This window comes from Catharus ustulatus, chromosome 1 (genome assembly GCF_009819885.2).
Source record: "Catharus ustulatus isolate bCatUst1 chromosome 1, bCatUst1.pri.v2, whole genome shotgun sequence".
NCBI lineage: Eukaryota > Metazoa > Chordata > Aves > Passeriformes > Turdidae > Catharus > Catharus ustulatus.
In genome coordinates this window covers 64,082,412-64,101,636 of record NC_046221.1, presented here as the reverse complement: position 1 = coordinate 64,101,636, position 19,225 = coordinate 64,082,412, and positions in this window count along the sequence as shown.

Genomic DNA, 19,225 nt, shown 5'->3' with positions numbered 1-19,225 from the left:
AGGAAAATAAAAACTGCTAAAATAGGTAGGGCTGACTTCTTGTGGGTATTGAAAAGGGGGAACAGAAGGGAGAGAGAGAAAGCAGGAAGTGGGGACTAAGCTTGGCTGAAACAGAAATGTGCAGCTGAAGACGAATAGAAGAGAAGAAAGAATGGAGAGAATTATTAAAGAATTTCAGATGAAGTTAAATAGTCTACAGGCTCTGTTTCAACAAACTGAATTTTTGGTAGGAATTGGCAAAAAACCAGTGAGAGAATTGGGAATATCAGCAGCTTCATGCTTAATGAAGAAGAAATTTACTACACTTTTTCCTCCAGTCAGTGGTAACTGATCTGAAACAGCAAGGTGCTGCTGCTTTGCTTTTTCCTCTTTCCCCCTGCCCTGGCCCTGCAGCCGGCCAGGCACGGTTCCGACGTGTGCCCTGCTGCGGAACGCTTGGCACTGGGAGAGCCGTGCATCCAGACTTGAGGGGCTGCACAGCCTAATTGTCTGGCTCTGCTCCAGCTGGTGATTGACCCAATAAACTCTAATGAATGTGGATTCCTGCAGTCTGATTTGCTTCCTCTCCTGGTTATGTGCCTCTCTCAGCCCATGAAGAGCTGAAACCTGAGTGCTGGCTTTGACAAAGGGAGTGAGAGAGGGGGAAGCAGGGGAAGAAAAGACAGATAACAGCCGAATGTAATCAGTGTTTTATTACCATCCTCAGGAAGTGGGAATGGCTTTAAAAAAAAAAAAAAAAGAAGTAGGTTGGAGCAAGGAAAGTTGGTTATGGTGAGGTTATTTGACAGGAAATTACAAAATACAAACAGACAGAAGAAACACATTTTAAAACAGGGTAGGAAATCTCAAGTTACTTCACTGTGTATATTCAAAACCCTCAAAGCAAAGGCTGAAAATAGCAATTTAAACAAAAGCTATCTTATCTGATAAAGGCATTTCAAGCACAAAAGGAAATTTATATATTGGGTTGACAGTCTTAAAATAAACTGATTGTCTTGATAACACCATAGATTTAATTGTGGGAAAAAATTGGGTTCATTTGTATGACCTGCAGACACAGTAAATTCCCGTGTAAATTCATTCCTTTTCTTTCTTTGTACATTTTTTGTCTCCTAAGCAGTGTTTATCAGTGTTTTCCAGAAATTGTAAAGGTAGATTTATGCATGTAGGACTAGGCTGATAAATATGTGCATAATTTTTAGAATTCCATGCAGACCAGATACAATTCATTTCCTGTGCTACTGGATGGAAGCATATTAATGATACTTCAGCAAGCAACATTCAGATTCAGAAAGATTTTGGCAGAAATACATTGTTTTGGGATGAGGGTAAGATTTTCAGTACTAGCAATCAGAATTATTATTTTGTTAATATAATTTTTAGTAGATTCATGATAAGCTTTTGAATACTTGGTGGGTCTTTTCACCTTCCGTGCAGAAAGGAAACTCTTCTGTTGCCACAAGACCTTTATCCTGTTGAGATTTCGAATAAACATTGCATCTGTAAAGATATGTGTCCTTCTAGTGAGATAGGATATATGTTACAGGGTTGAAAGAATTTGATTTGCTGTGAGGGAGGGAGCATGGAGAAGGGGAGGAAATAACTCAGTTGTGCATTAGATATTAGATTATCACAGTTCAGATCAAAGGCTTAGAATGCCGTGGGATAAAATATCTCACTTGCTTTTGACTGAAGCACTATGAAGAAGCATTAAGAGGTTTATAGGTACACCTGCCTGGCTGCCATGACTTGGAACTTTGTGTTGCCTCCAGCTTCTTGCTCAGCAGGCTGGATAGCTAACAGTGTCTTACAGTGCAGCAGCTGCGTCTGCAACTCTGTACCTCATCATACCTGCTCAGTCCTGGGACATGTGTAAGTTTGGGATTTTTCCCCAGTTCATTTGTCTACTGTGCCTGTAACTCCCTACTGCTGAGCCTTCATAGTCAATGAACACAGCAAAATAAAGTCTGGTGGGAGGACACTCCCTTGCTGAGTGCTGTGTTGGAAGGTAGTGAGGTGCACCATGGCTTTGTTCTGGCTAGGTTGGTGCATGGATGTTTTTGTCTGCACACAAATATTTCCTTTCCTAGGTGATCCAGGTGTGCCTGGAGATCTCTTAGGGACCAGAATGCCTAGATTTATCTGACCTCATGGGGCTCAGAGAGTATCACTGGAGTACAGGACAAAGATGAGTTCACATCAGCTTGTGTGAACCTCACAAGACTGCAAGGCCTGGTGGTCTCTTATTGCTGGAAAATTTTTCTAGGAGTCCTATAGAACTGTCACGATCTGATAGGGGTTTTGCTCTGCTTAACAAAGAGCTGTCAGCTGACAATGGCCTTTGAGGATTGGGTTGCAGTGTAAATTTTCTGAACTTGTGATTATTGGGGTTTGCACTCAAAATAAGTAGAAATGATACCTGTGCAGGAAAGCTGACCTTTAAAATACTGATATATGTCTTATTTAAATGACCTCTTTAACAGGATTTTGTAACTCAACCAAGTGACTTCATGAGGGAAAGTTGTGGGAGGAAAGTAACTTCCTCTTTTAAAATGGGTGAGTGTTGATGTCAATATGAATTTGTAATCTAAAATAGTGAATCTTTAAAAAAAAAAAAACAAACCAGAAAATAAAAAAAGAAGCAACACTAAAATATCTTTCCAAAATACATATATTGAGTGTATGGTAAAACAGGTAATAGAACCACTCTTGACTGACCCTTTTTTTTGTCTTTAGGTTTTGGAGTATTTTTCTTTTATTTTATTTTGAGGTTCTGAAACCCTCTGCAGTTACTCCTTGATGCAATTCAGAAATGTAGATGTGTTATTGCAGTAAAAGAGAGATCAATAAACTGTAGTGTCCTATAGTTAGCTCTCAGAATGTTGATCCAAGTGCAAGTATTGGGAACTTCTGTTTTTCTTATTTGTTTTTTTAGCAACAATCAATACCAACTGACATAGCTGATAGAAAATTTTCTTAGGGTTAAAGAGCTTGTATCAAAATTAGCACCTTTGAAGGACTCCAAGATAAAATTTTAAAATAGAAAAAAATTGGCAATTATTATGACACGTATTTTACAATCAAATCTTTCCATTTTTATTTGAAAGTTTAGATATGTATGAGTGAGATTTAAGGAGATACCAGGTGATCATGATGCTACATAGTTTTCTTTCTATCTTAGTGCCATTTTATAGCTATTATTTCACATGTGTAAAAAACGAAAAATCAGGTTCCAGAGATGGAAAGTTATTGCCTTATAACAATCCCTATATTGTGACCAGGTAGTCAGCATGTTGTCTGCTAAATACGTATTAATGCTAGCTTTAACTTCTTAGCTAAGTTAAAAAATAGCTGCTAGATATAGGATAGAACCATTTCAATAGTTTGCTTTAACAGTTTTGATGTTTTCACATTCATAATGATAGTAAAATAGATGGACTTGTTTAAAAAAAAAAGAAAATTGTATTTTATGTTAAACTGCAAAGTGGGGAGACTGCTTTGGGAAACCTCTGTTTTGGAAGGTGTGTACGTGAAATTCATTGTGACTATTGAGTGCAGATAAAACCTTGGTCAAGAAACACAGAGATATGTTGTCTCCTGGCTTTGGTTATGTGCATTACTTGAGCAGGTCTGTGACATCAAGTGTCCTTTCCCTGTGACAGAACTGAGACTGCCTGTGAGTGACTGACTTGAGACGAATAAATGGATGGGAACTGGAATAAAGATCCAGATTCCTCGAGAAAGTTCTTCTTGCCTAACCCACTAAGAACTGTTCCAACCAAGCAAGGTGTTTCTGCAAGGCTGAAAGACTTACCAGTTGAATTTTGGGACTTTTAGGACTGTTCACCATTCCAAAATGTATGTCTCATGTATTTAACACATGTCCCTGCATCTTCAAAACTCCGCTGTGGGTAAAGTTTGAGCTAATTAACCAGTAACAGATGTAAACCAAATTCATATCCAACCATATGTTATCCTTGTAGTTTATCTGTACTTGCTTCCTTTGAAAACCATGAAGGCTGAACATATATATTTACAAGTATATGGTTTTAGTTTTGCAACTTTTTATGGTTTCCAAATATAGACAGTAGTGCAGTTTGTTTCAAGGTGTTTTGAATAGAGTACCTGGCACATTTCCAGCATCATTCCAATCAGTCACTGGCTGGCTTTTTAAAAAATTTAATTTTAAATATGAAGTGAGTATTTTGCAAAGCACTTAATCCAGCTTCAGTCTAGAACTGTAGCCTCTAGATATTGGTTGATATTTGTGATATTTGCACCTGGAAAAAAACAATTCTGTGAGGCTTTGCTGCTCCTTTTTACAAAAAGCAAAGTTTCTTTCAAGCACTTCCAGTTTTAGGGAGAGGGGTGAAATAAAAATTGACAGAAAGAGTGAATTTTATTATAAAACTTCAGGAGAGAGAATATAGAGAAAATGCATAAACATTTATCTAAAGATGTGTTTAAAATTCTATTAAAATGAAGATTTTTAGGCCATTCTCATTCCTGTTTTTTGGTGTGGTTTGAATGTTCATGGATTAGCAGTGTTACTGCATACACGGTTAGCAAAAAGCTTCTCCCTTCAGGGGCTTACTCAGTAGGGCCACAGCCTTGCAACCTGTGACGGGACAGGAAGGTGTTTTTTTCTGTTGTGAGAGTGGAAATCCATTTTTTGGTGTGTATAAGCGACAAAAGTCTCCTTTTTATTCCCTTCACCCCTTCATGTGAGAGCTCCGCAGTTTGGCCTGAGGGAAGCAGGCTACAAAAGAAGGAATCAAATTTTGCAGCTGTCCTGATAGTGTTGCTTTCGCTCCTTGAACCCAGCCTAAGGGAGCCATTAGAGTGATCTTCTAGCAGCTGATGAGGAGAAAAGTAAAGTTTGTGTAGTGCTCAATCTGTCACAGCCATGGCACCTGGGCTCCATGATAAAACACAGTTGCAAAATTACTGTATTCAAAACTTGCTATCACTTAAGGTTTATATATTTACCTAATATTATGTGAGAGTTTTCCAAGTAGTTTATTAAAATCATGTGATATTACTTGCAATGTTTTAACTGCCTACACCATTTTTTCCCAAATTATTAGCCCAATATATAAATTACTTTCTACTAATGTTGGGTTTTTTCAAATATGGATTTCTAAATTACAGTAATTTCATGACGATAAGGAGCACCGGACTATAAGGCGCACATTTTTTTTTGCAGCGAAGAGCCACACGGCGCGCAACAAAGTAATGAATTACTGGCAGGTGTTCAATTTGCAAACATTTTTCAAAGATCGATGTAGCCTTTAAATGCAGCCCCAGGTGCCCTCCCCGGGCAGCGGGCCCCGACACTCCTGCCCTCCCCCGGCGCCGGCTGGCACAGCTCATGGCTCCCGACTCCCACCGTGCGACCACACTGCGTCCCGGCTTCCCCCCAGACGGCGGTGGCGCTTCTCGCTGCTTTCCCGCAGTTGGCAGCAGCACCGCTGCTTTTCGCCCCTTCCCCGCAGCCACAGGGGCTGTGCCCTTGCCGCCACCGCTTTCCCACGGCCGCAGGGGCTGCATCGCTACTTTCCTGTGGCTGCAGGGTCTGCGCCGCTACCGCTTTCCCGTGGCCGCAGGGACTGGGCTGCCGCTGCCCTGATGCCGCCGCCGGGCGGGCTCTGCTGGGCTCCGGGCTGTTGCGGGCTCGCACTTCTCATTCCCCCCAGCCTGGGGTGACACCGCCCAGCTTCTCGTTTCCCCCGCGCCCAGGCCAGGGCCGGTGCTGGCTCCCTCCCTCCCCTCGTGGCTCCTGCCGGCTGTGGCCGCCCACTCCCGCCCCGCCTCGCAACTCGGCGCTCCCACGGCACTGCCCCCCCCATTGCGGCTCACACTTCCGGTTTGGCAAATTTCGCAACTTTGTCCATTATATAAGGCGCACTGGACTATAAGGCGCACTTACGGGTTTTGGGGGAAAATTTTAGTCAAAAGGGTGCGCCTTATAGTCTTGAAATTACTGTAAGTAGATACAAAGAAGTAATCCTTTTTTTAGTCTTGTGTCCTCTAGTTATACCCCTAAGCAGAAGCTGATTTGTGTTATACGATGGTGTAACATAAACCATAACCTAAACAATATATTGAAGGGAAAAATATATATGTAATATAGAAGATTTAAATGAGATGAATGCTATTGTCAGAGTAGGACTGCATTAGGAAATTATTTTTTATTACTGAATACCATTGCATAGTAAAACTATTTACACAATTACAAATTAGCAGGTGTTTGATTTTTTTTAAGAAATTCTTTTGTTTACAAATGTTGTGGTGAGCATAAAGTAAAGCAAATTCACACTTCAGCACAAATACAAGCAGTTTTTACATGATTTATAACTATACAATGCCTGTGCTGCAGATTTTTTGTCTGAATGTACTTAGTTGGTGTTTCATAGAAAGCTAGAGTAGAACTGGTATTTGCCCTTTTTTGTTAAAACTGTCTACTGGTGACTTTTGTGTAAACCAGCTTACACTCTTGAATCTTGAACTACTTCACCTTTCTCTTTTCTCTTGAGCTTAAGCACAGGCTGTTGTCTTTGGGATCTCAGACATCATAAAGCCCTCAGTTCACATTTTCTGCTTTAACTTCTCCATTCTTCTGGGTAGGAAATGCTAAGATCTTATTTCTTCCTGGACTTACTCACTGCTAACACATGTCAACTTTGTTTCTGAAACAGTCAAGCATAAGAAGGAAATGGTGTTTGAAAAATCCCCACAGTCTCCTAACAAGCCTAAAGCTTGTGGAAGGGTTGGTTAGGAGTGTGTGTTATATTAAAATTGGGATGAGCTGAATTTTTGAGATAAGTTTATTTCCCAAAGCAAATTTTACTTTTTTGATCTACTTAAGCCAAAGTGTCTTTTAGTTTAGTGTAATATGTAATGAGACCAAAAAAAGGTAGAAAATTTTATATGAAGACACAGCTACCATGAGTGACATGAATTAGTAAGAGCTGGGCATCAGCTCAAGTTCTGAGCAGAAATGGCCATGTGAGCATAGTTCTTCCATGCTGTCCCCTCTCCAGCAGGTTTGGTGTCAGTGTGGTTGGATGGCTGGCCTGTGACTGCAGCAGTGGTTGGCATTTTAAACTCAGCCTCTTTAAAACCAGTGACTGACAGAAATTGGAGCATTGGAGTCAAGCAAATGAAACACATAAATGCCAGGGGATTGACTTATGTGCCTCCCTGCTGAATTCCTTACAACCTTTTCTCTAGACATTCTGCCTTCCCACAGGGGAAAAAAACCCTCCCATTAGACCTTGATTCAGACTTGTGCATCTGGCACTGATGTCTGGTGTGTGACAGTGATACCATCAGCTATATGGTAGACATTTCAGGTGATTTCAAAAGTCTTTCACAGAGAGCCACAAACCCAAAGTAGCGTATTTCTGCTGTGGTAGCACCACTGCTTTTAGTGTTGAACCCTTTTTTCCTGAATGATGAATGGGGACTTCTGCAAAGACTAGAGGAGCCGTTTGGGTTTGCAGCTAATTCATTTGGATTACTGAATTGAGAGGGAGTTTTCCCAGGCTGTCTAGAAAACCATGAAAAAAAAACTGGCATCAAGGAATGAAAGACACTGCAAGTGCATATAAGACAAATCCACTTGCCCTGTTTCTATAATTCGAATTGGATTACAGTAATTAAATCAGATTTTTGAAGGCATGGAGGAAGACATCCTCCAATAACATGCTCACACACTGTAAGAGACCTTTTGCAGTAATGAGAACAGGTTCTGGGTCACTTCTGAAAAAAATCAGTGTTGGTCTATAACTAGCAGCCTGTTGGGCTGTGTTACAGCTGCTGAACACAAAACATGTGCTAACTTGCATATCCAGCTGTATTTCTCTTGGAAATACCATGGCTATTGGAATTGAAGCAGAAAACCCTTTATTTTTGTAGTACAGTAATTGTGAGAGGATTTTTTCCACTACAGCAGCTTTGTCTTCATGTCTGTCACTTAGGAAAGTTTAACACCATTTGGAACTGTTTTTCACTTGTAGGAAGGTAAACCCTGTGTGAGGATAGCCATTTATTGGAATGCTAAATAAAATGGCAGACGGTCTGGATGTACGATTTTGTCAGGTTTAGACACTGGGAAAAAGATTAAACTGTGGAAAAAGTTGTCATAATAGAAACTATACCTACAACTAGCAAACAGAGATTTTAATTATATTTAAATGAGGTCAGATGTGTTTGAGTGAATTACATCCAACAGGGAAAGATTAAAGATGGTCCCTGTTGTTTAAACACACACAGTCCCAAGCCTATTTAAATCTCTGATGGCGGTCTTGGTGTGCTCCTGTGCAGTGAGTCCTTCTACCTTGGAAGAAGGAACCAAGTCCACCTCCCTAAACCTTCCTTTCAGGCAGTTGTAGTGAGCAATAGAGAACCCCCTGAGCCTCCTTTTCTCCAGGCTAAAGACCCCAGCTCTGTCTGTTGCTCCTCATCAGGCCTGTGCTCCAGACACTTCTCCAGCTCCATTCCCCTTCTCTGGACACACTCCAGCCCCTCAATGTCCTCCTTGTGGTGAAGGGCCCAAAACTGAGCATAGCACTTGAGGTGTGGCCCCACCAGTGCCAAGTACAGGGGACAATCCCTGCCGTGGTCCTTCTGGCCACACCATTGCTGATACAGGCCAGGATGCCATTGGCCTTCCTGGGACCTGGGCACAGGCTGGCTCATGTTCAGCCACTGTCAACCAGCAACCCCAGGTTCTTTTTTGCTGGCAGGTTTTCAGCCATTCTGCCTCCAGCCTGTAGCACTGCCTGGGGTTGTGCAGGACTTGCCTTGTTGAACCTCAGACTGCCCATCAATCCAGCTTGTCCAGATCCTTCTGTAGAGACTTCCAGATTGAGACTCCCACCGAGTTAGTTTGGTGTTGTCTGCAAATTGACAAGAGTGCTCTCAGTCCCCTTGTCCAGGTCCTCAATAAAGATGCTAAACAGGACTAGCTTGCCACCACCACTCTCTGGGCCTGGCTATCCAACCAGTGTTTTACTCAGCTAATAGTGCTTCCATCCTTTAGCATCCATTTTCTCCAAAAGAGTGATGTGGGAAACAGTATCAAAGGCATTACTAACATCCAGAGAGATAACATCCACAGGCTTTCCCTCATCCACCAAGCAGGTCACCCTGTCACAGAAGGAGATAAATTTGGCCAAGGAAGACCTGCCTCTCATAAACACCTGCTGGCTGAGCCTGGTCCCTTGGTTATCCTGTACACGTTACATGAAGACACTCAAGCTGATCTTCCACAGCCTACCCCAGCGTCAAGGTTAGGCTGACAGACCTGTAGTTCTCCAGATCCTCCTCTGGCCTTTCTTGTAGATGGGCATCACATTTGCTAATGTCCAGTCAATGGGAATTCCCCAGTTAGCAAGGACTGCTGGTAGATGATGGAAAGCAGCTCAGTGAAGCACTTCCACCAGCTCCTTCAGTGGATTCCATCTGGCTCCATGAATTCATGTGTCTAAATGGCATAGCAGATCACTGACCATTTCCCCTTGGATTATGGGGGCTTCATTCTACTCCTTGTCTTCAAGCTCAGGGGGCTGTGCAACCTGAGATCAACTGGTCTGACTGTAGAAGACAGGACAAGAAAGCATTACCACCTCAGTTTTTCTTCATCCTTTATCACTCCTTCCTCAATGTCTAATGAAAAATAGATATCCTCTGAAATATGATGGTCTCTGAAAAAGCAGCACAGTGCAAATTCTTACTGTGCATTGGTGCATCTGTTTTATCTGAATTTTTGCTGTTTACCTCCTTCTATACCTCTGCAGTGTAACAGCTTCTTCTAAGAATTTCTTTCCTTCCACTATCTCATCATATCTAATGTATATTATAGTTTAAAACCAAAATGTTTTAATGTGATAAGGGAATTCTGATCGTCCTCCTCATTTTCTAGAGACCTGCTCTGACATCACCTCTGGTTGTGATCCACATGAGCTACTGAAGCTGGCTAGAATGGTGTGACACATGTAAGTATTTTGAAGAAACTTGCTCCTGCAAGCCTCCATTTGTGTACTTGGAATTAACAGATACTTTACCACCCCTGTGTCATGCCCCCGCTTCTGTAATGCGCATACAATGATATCATTCATATCATCACACAAAGATGATGTGAAAATGAATCACTTAATGTTTGTAATGCATTCAGATGTTGTGATGAGCACTGTAGGATAGCCCACAAGCAAATGAATAATTCATTGTTCAAATCAGGCTTTGAACAGTACATGGTAAACAAGACATGGGGCTTCACACTGAATAGTAAGGGTAAACTCAAATAATTAATGATCGCTTGTTCAACTATCATGGTTGATTCAGAGTATTGAAAAGGAATGGCATCTTGTGGAAAGAGTGCAGTCATGAACTGGGGGACTGGATGCTAGTATATACTGGAAAAGATAAATAAAGAAAAATAGTTTTTGTTTTTTCTTTTATTTTGTTCTTTCAGTGAACTTTAGTATTAGTTCTGATGTGTGTTTTGAAACAAAGATGAAGTGTGTTAGACTTCCTAAATTGCCTGATTTTCAGTCTGTGTATCTCCCATTACATAGATGTGATAGTATTAGAGAATCCTAATCTCTTCTTTTTCTTTATTCTGTTTTCATAATTTACTACTGCCCAGTGAATCCTTTTGGTCTTTGGTGTTTAAGCATCAAATGAAGGGTGTTAAACCTTCTCTGGACACTGTGGTACAGTCTTTGGATATGTTTTTTATTTTGATATGTCTTATGTCTTATATCTTGATATGAAATTATCTTAAGAGCAGCTAATGGAAGAGGAGATGTAAACTTTCTCCTGGGTACTGGCTGCAAAATAAAAGTTTAGTTTTGATGGAATCTTAGGTTCTGGAGTACCTTGTTCCTGTCTTCAACCTTTTGACCTTCCTTTCCATGATAGCTCTGAATGTTTACATTCTGAGACTGAAAAAGAAAACTGAGAGAGGTATTTGCAGCTACACTACACAAAAATATGTAAATTATTCAGGCTGACTAGTAGCTCCTCTAGTAACCAAAGTCACCTGCAATTTTTTATAGTACTAGAGCATAAGTCTCCAGAACATCTAATCACCCTGCAGATGGAACTGATGTTTTTTTTCCAGGCATCTCCTCCTATTTCCCTAAGCTGAATCCTTAAAAATCAATTCCATATTTTGATCAGTTTAAAATCCTGAATATACTGAGGTAATGATACCAAACTTCTAGCATTTCACTGCTTCCAGTGACAAATCTATTGACAGTGCAGCATTAAAACAAACCAGAATTTCCAGGACAACTGTTTTAATTCACATTTGTAATTTTAAAAGTATTTTTACTGTATTTTTTATGTTTTAAATGCAGGACCACTGAGCACAGACATGTCCCAGAGACAGCCCCAGCCCATGTTAATAGAATGACATCACTCAGTGTGATAAATAGCAGTTATGTCACAGCCTCTTTTGAAAACAAAAGCAAATCATGTTTTAAAAGCAATTCTGTATTTCACACTTCTGGAACAATTTAACAAAGTGCTACTGCTCCATTAAATTTGGGCAAATTTTGAGGGCAAAGCCTATATAATAGCCTAGGTATTGGAATGAAATGTAGGATCAAATATAAAGGGATAAACCTGCATTTTAGGATTGTAGAGAAATATGAACTTTAAGTACATTAGCAAGTTAAGAAATGTAATGAAAGGAAGAAACATGCTTTCCTAGATTCTGAAGTTGGCAAAGAGCAGCAAACACAATTTTATGCTTTTTACTATAATGTATATAAACAGACAACTTGCAAAGGATGAACTCATCTTGCAAAGATGGGCCAATTTGTTATACCTGTAGTTTGAAACATTCAGAAAGTTCTAGGTATAGTTTCACTGGTCTTTTATGGGAGATGAGTTCTGGATGCTAGCTGGTATTTACTTCTGCTTTTGTCAGCATTTTTTAATGGTCCTGCATAATTTTTAACCTGAGTTCATAGTAAACCCAATATCTTATCCACCTCACAACCAAAACCTCACAGAGGTGGATTACTCAAGTTTGCAGGTGTTGGAAATTTAAAATGAGACCTGTAACTTGGAGCCATAAGCTGATGAATGTAGGTACCTGAAGAAGTCTGTGCATCTGCTGATGACAGTCAGGCCCTGAGTTAGCAACTACTGAGTTAGCTCTTTGTATTTTTTACCCAGAGATCTCAAAGCCTGTTATACCTAATAAATTACTCTTATCCACAATGTGGAAGATGTATGTAAATTACTATGAGCTTATCCTAAGCCTTCACAAATGGAAACATAAATCAGCTTGGCTTACATAGCATGCAGAAGTAGTGTTAGGAACAGAAACCAAAGTCGTCTTTTTCCTCTGGGTCAGCTGACCCAGGAGTGTGAGAAAACTCATTCATGTGCACACAATTCTGCCTGCTGTCAAAGTCTTTAGCCTACTTCCCAAAGAAAATAGACTTTCTTTTTTTTTTCCTTCTTATCTCTTTTTTTTTCCTTTTTCTCTCTCTGCACCTCTTCTGCCTCATCCCTTCACCCAATAACCTTTGATTGTCTTGGCCACAGGAAGTTTGGATAGAGATGGAAGGGGAAAGCAATAAAAATGTTATGAAATATGGGACTGGCTAGAAAAGGAAGATAAATTAGTCCTTTCTGAGCGATGTGTGAGCCTATCGGATCTGTGCTCTGTCTGGCCTGAGATGCTGGCTGAGCTTCTTGAGCTCTGGCTTTGCCACAGCAAGGCTGACTCTGTGCCCAGCTGGAAGTTGGCTGACAGAGAGGGATGTGTGGAACCTTGCTGAAATCACTGTAGTAGGGATTGCTGGGAGTTGTAATTGGCCATAAATGAGACAAGCTTAGGTTTAATTACTGGCAAAAGTTTGTAGAAGAACTTGGAACTATTCTTTCTGCCTGTAAAAATACACTTGGCCTACTTGGGAATGTACTGTTATAATTTTGATCATCTTGGCAATTTAAAAAAGGCATTTTATTTCCAATAAGATTTGATAAAGCAGAAACTTATTTAAAATATTGAACCCTAAGCTTCTTCAAGGGAGTGTTTCTTTAAATAAATACATAGCAGCATCTCAAACTCCAAGAGGTTGTTTTTGTTTTTTTTTAAAATCTTCTAAGTAAGTGTTTCTTTGCAGTTATGTCTTTCATCTCATGGGAACTGTCTACTCCTTGTTTTAATCCCAAAACATCATCAAAGTCAGTGGGAAAGAAGAGGGAAAAAAAATAGTATCTGCAAACTCCAAAATAAAAGCTTAGTGTATTGTGATTGAGCTGGGCAAAATCCTATCCTGAGAGTTTTAGACTTTGTCTGGGGAATTTTCAGTGTTGGAACTTTCTGAAACCTGCGGATTTAGTATTCCTATAGACAATAGCATCAGGCCCATTATCTCATACTCTTCAATTTTGTTTTGGCTTCCTGCAATTTACATCCCATTGTCCAGTGATATTTTCTGCTTTCTTTTAAAGTAAAGTCAAATAACACTTCCTACGTTGGCTCTGGACTTAATAAAAATCAGACATGCAGCATTTGGGACTCTTAAAATAACACGTTTTAATACAAAGATGTGAGATATCTTTTGAAATCTGTGGTGGATGTTTATTTCCTGCTGGGCTTAATTTAGGAATCTAGTGCTAGCATTAAACCAAGGGGAAAGATGTTTGCTCTTTCATCTGTGTGCCACATCCCATCCAAAATCACAAACAGCTCCTTTAAATTTCTGATCTTTGTCCCCTGCTGGATATGCATAATACACATGCCTGTCTGACATATGAGACAGCCAGAGCCTTAAGAAAAAAAATAAAATTGCTAAGCTTATGCTTCTTGTCTTAGACCTCATAATCATCTGCATTTTGGGAGAATGACAAGTGGTCAAATCTGTTTTGATTTAATAAAGATGAAGCCTTTCCCCTTCTTGAAGATACCTCTTTCTTACCAAGTCAAAAGTCCTGATTTTATTGGAAAACAAAACACAGGTAAAATTGCTTGGGGAATAAATACCTTCCTTGTATTAGAGGACCACTTACCTTTTTTAAATATTGCCTTTGAATACAGAAGTAAATACTTTCAGGGATGTCACCTTAAAATTGCAAAATTTACTCAGGTAAAACCCAAATGTGAATGTGTCTTTAACACCTGGCCATGTAGCTCTTCAAAATGCTCATTATGTAGGTGTACACCATAACACACAGGAGAACTTCTGGTTTTGTGCAAGCTGAAATGAAACTATGTGGCTTAAGACGTTCTACTGCTTGGATCACATTAAAAAGCTGGGATCAGAGTTTAAAAGAAGTTTTCACTTTCTGTTCAATAAAAGTCTATCTTTGTTTGAAAAATCATCTTGGGCCCATTGTGCTATAATAAAGATTAGACATTAAAAGCATATTTTAAAAGAAAGTTATTAAGTTGTAAAATGTAACATTGAAAAGTTTGATGCTAGAATCAATATTGGTCCTGTAATCTCAGTGGGTATGTTGTATGTAGGCATTATGATACAGATTTTTAATTATATGCTTGCATCTTTTTTCTCTGTAGTTTCTCTGCCTCATTTACATATACATCCCTTCTCACCTCTCCCTCCCCTCAAAGAGAAAGCACTCTTTAAACTGACAAGCTATTTGATGTTTTGTTTTCCCTTTATGCAGTATAAGAGCAAATTGCACTAACTGTATGCTGTTCCAGCCCTGATAGGAGGGCAAAATAATTAATTCCTTCCTGCAATTCTCTGTGGTACTTCACCAGCTGAGGAGCAGAGTGATCCTCTACAGCCTAACACCAGCTTTTTAGTTGCAATAGCAAGGAAAGCAATGCCAGCACAAACTTAGAGTGTCTGTGCACAGATTTAAATTTTCTACCAGGTAGAGAGAGCTACGAAGATTCTGAGTTAAAAAAATAAATGGAAAGAAAAAGAAGGCATGCTCATAATTGACAGGCATGTTGCCAGTTCCTGATCCAAAGCAAGTGTCTTCTAAGGCTTTCCAAAGGAAAGGCCGCCAGGATTTTGCAGTGTGTATTCTTCAGTTCATTTGTTTGTGAAAACTGAAGTTTATATTTATAGAAAAGCAAAATCTCAGGCCAAACAATTTAATTTGCTGGAAAATAGGTCTTTGAAAGTAAAAATATCTGACCCACTTGGTAATTGAGGGTGCTGTTTATCTAAAAGTATTAGTTTTGTAAAAGACTAAGAAAGTGTCCTAAACTTTGATTTTCTTCAGAATGTTCTTTTGTTAGCATATTCAAAGTGTTCTGCACACAGTGGGCAATAATCAGCTGTGCTATGCTGGTAGGAGTAGGCTGGTCAGATATGCCTTGGGTCTGATCTGCTTTCTGTATTTCAGATTCCTGTCTGTGCCTTGTATAATGACACTTTACCTTTTCTTTCAATGATGTTCAGTAATAGAAATAAAGTAGAACTTAATTCAAGGCAGTGTGAGTGTTCGTTTTTAAAATTAGATTGTTTATGCAGTGGTTTTCAAACCTGGCTTTAAAAGGGGTAACATGATTTTTCAGGGTTTTTTCAAAAACCCTAAACTCTGGTTGACACTTTATATCAAAGGAAGGAACTAAAGAGGATTTCCTTAGAGCAGATATTTTGCATTCTTGGACTTCATCTATCTTCCAAATCCTTGGTATTGACTTTAGGCGACTGATGAATTTTGAAAGGAGCAGGTATAGTTCAGCCTCAGTTAGGAGGGACTGCTCCCAAGCATGTCTCCACCTGGCACTCCTGATAAAAAGTTGTTTTAACCATAGTGTAGTGTACTCAGTGTCCTTATTTTTTGCCCCATACTGGGCACATATTATACATGACTCAGAGGTCGTGGTAGGTCCCAAGTGCAAGCCACTGATGTCTTTCTGCAGTTTCTTTGATCCATTTTCTTTTACTTTACCAGAGAGAGCTCAGCTGTAAGAACACACCGAGACAGAGAAGAAACTCAGTGATGATCTCAGTGATGTGATTGCATCTCCCACACCATTTTGCTGATGTTATTTTGGTATATTTTGTTCATCATTTATGTGAAGCTGTGATTGGTCATGTTGATATTAAATCTCATGTAGGCAGCATTTCTCTCATTTAGAGGCTGAGGTAGAAAGGTAAGGTAAGCATCATCAAATGGCTGTGTAGAACCAGCCCTCTGCACTAACAGTAAGCTGCCACAAAATTAAATTTTCCTGATGATGAGATGCCCTTAGTATATTACCTCCAATAAAGTCTTTATTTCATCAGTTATATAGTCACTTGTTCAAGAGTGAACATGAATGCCCAAGTGGTACACAGGCCAACTCAAACCACAAAACTGAACTTTTTATCTTCAAAAACCCCAAAGCAGTTGCTCATAAAACAAACCATCCCACCATGCATTCTAGTATTTTCTTTGTGAAATATTTGTTCAGTAAAAAACCTGCCCTTTTGATTGTCTCTGTAGGAAGACATGCCAGAGGGGGAAGTTCTAGGCTGGAGGTATAACTTTCAGAAATTACAAATGGATTGAAGACTTTTAAGGCCAATATTTTTCTAAAAAGTTTGGACATTGAAGACTGCTTCACTGACTTCCAGTGAGACAATATTTCTGAGCATGGTTTTGAAAAAGAGCCTTAAAAGCTAAAATATGTTAGGATTTTTTAAAATGCTACCTTCAATCTTTATGTTCTGCAATGGGGACAAATATTAGGCAATGGGAAGTCCTAGTTGGGTGCATGCCTATTCTTAATTGGAGGCTTAAACACAGTGTCTTAAACACAAATCCAGTACAAGTATCTTCTCATTAAAATGTTTTATCTTCACTTTTTTTCTTTTATTTTGAGAATGATCATAGTTTATAATGTGAATTTTATATGGAATTATCTTGTAATTGAGCTTCAACATCCCATGTGCAGACAAAAATATGTGCACCTGTGTTGCTGTAGTAGTTGCTCTTGCTCTGCAGCATTTCCTATACATAGAATGGGAAATATGCAGGCAATTTAGCTCATCTAAATGAAAAACACTTAGTTTTTAATGAGTGCAGTCTAGAATTTTTTTCATATTTTGCTCATTTGGGCATATCTCAGTTTATTGTACATTTTCTTAACCTAAAATAAAACCCAAGAAACAAAGCCTCAAGAAACCCACCATGAATTCTTAGGTTCAGTTTCACAGATTTTTGTATTTTTGTCCTAGTAAGTCAGCTTTTTGTGCAATGGTAGTTGTTATGACATATCTTCTCTGTTCCAGGACTTACTTTCTCATTTGTTGAACATTTCTTAGAGAACTCCAGAGAGAGCTGAGAGCATATTTGACTCTGATACAGCCATATAGATAGAGGCAAATATGAACAAATTGAAGCTTGCAATGCTTATGCTTCTGTATTTTACTGTGGTATTTATGCAGCACTTCAGATTATTGTGCTGGCATTTTAGATATTTCAGTTTCTCCTCACCACTGTTATCCTTAAAATTGTTTCTGTAGAGAATAGGCCAGAAGCAGGAGATGCAATGGAGCTTTTTATGTCATAGCAGGGATTGTCCAGATGAGCTCTATACAGAGAAGGTGTTTGACTTTCAGACCTGTACCTTTTTTACACATGCAAATGCAGCTCACATTCACCTCTTGTCTGTAATGATATACTCCAGTTTTACAGTTCATGTGCAGGAACTGTCCATGAAAATGTCTCTGATACTTCATGACTGTTTTGTGACATGCTGCTGGTTTTGGTGTGTTTTTATCCACTTAAAAATAAATTATCTCTTTAAAATTTTTTTCTATTTTTTTATTCTTTTATCATTAAATGTAATTTTCATGAAAAAATGTTGAGAAATCTGAGTTCATGGCCAAATTTATGGGACTTCATGTTAAAATTCCAGATGCTTTGGATAGAATGTGCTACTAGAAGTGGGGATGTCTCTGCTGGGTTTGATACGTGCCTTCAATTGGAGGATACATAGAAGCCATCCTTACATGTGCAGAATCATTGTTGTGAGCAAGGAAATTAGGTGTGTAGATTTCTGGGGCAACATTCAATTCTGTGCATTGGTTGTCTGATGCTTGTCAAGCTTTTGCTTTGAAAACAGAGAGGTTGCATATTTTGTCTGAATGTTTTAGGATATGGATAAAACATTAAATATGGTTTACTGGATGTTTGTGTTTTATTGCTGTAATTTTACCTTTTATTGATTTCTAAAGCATAACTTTTTTTTTTGAGCTATTTTTACTTTTTCATTAGAAAAATGGGGTTTAATAAAAAGAAAAGTTTGCCACAAAAGAACAAATTGATGCAAATTTTTGACCTAGCTATGTGAGAAGTTTTTTAAAATATAAAATGAGTGAATCTGGCTGCAGCTTGTTGTTTAATGGATATGAGAGAGAATTTAGGTTCAGTGTCATTAAGCAGTTTCCTTAAATGGGGATGTGGTTTGGAATGGTTGTTTATAAATATGCAGATGTACTTAAGCCCAATAACTGTCAAGCATTTGCATGTTAATGAAGTGGTACTGCACTAAGCAGTGGACAGCCAGCTGGAACTGTGGAGATAGGATTTATGCTGAGGATCTCAGGGAAGCTGCCATGCCATGTAAACAGCAGGTATGGCTCCTATTGACTGGCAGGGGGCTTGCTCACTATTGACACTTATTTTTTTGTATTCTATCAGATGCACAGTAAAACCAAGTTCTTGCTCTCCCCAGCCCTTCTGTTTTTTTCACTAAAGTAAACCAATTTTGAGGACAGGAATGAATACCCTCCTTTCTCAGCTAGACAGCAGAACTCATCAGGGAATAATTACAAGTCTAATTCAGCTCTTTTAATGACATCAGTCCAATGATTCTTGGATTCAAAGTCCCGGATGAGTTCCTAAGCTTTTTAACTCTAAGATTCTAGGCTGAAATAGTATGACTTTTAAATTTTGTTTTCACTGGAAGATCAAAGAAATGACTGCAGCATTAATTAACTGTGTGTATTTTGTTTGTGTAGCCCACTGAAGAAAGATAGTGTATTTAATAGCATTCATTTGCTGGGTGAGATAAGGAAAGGAAAGAAGGCTGGTGCATTAGGCCTATCAGAGGAATTGTCTGTAGGGCTGACAAAAGCTTCTAGAAGGTGGTCATCCATGTATATGTTTTCTAGAAGATTCCTCAGTCAGATCTCGTTTGATAATCCTGACATGAGCTTTTCTAATGGGCTGAATTGCAGATGGATTTCTTGGGGTGACTGTTTTATCTTGTGCAGATTTCAAG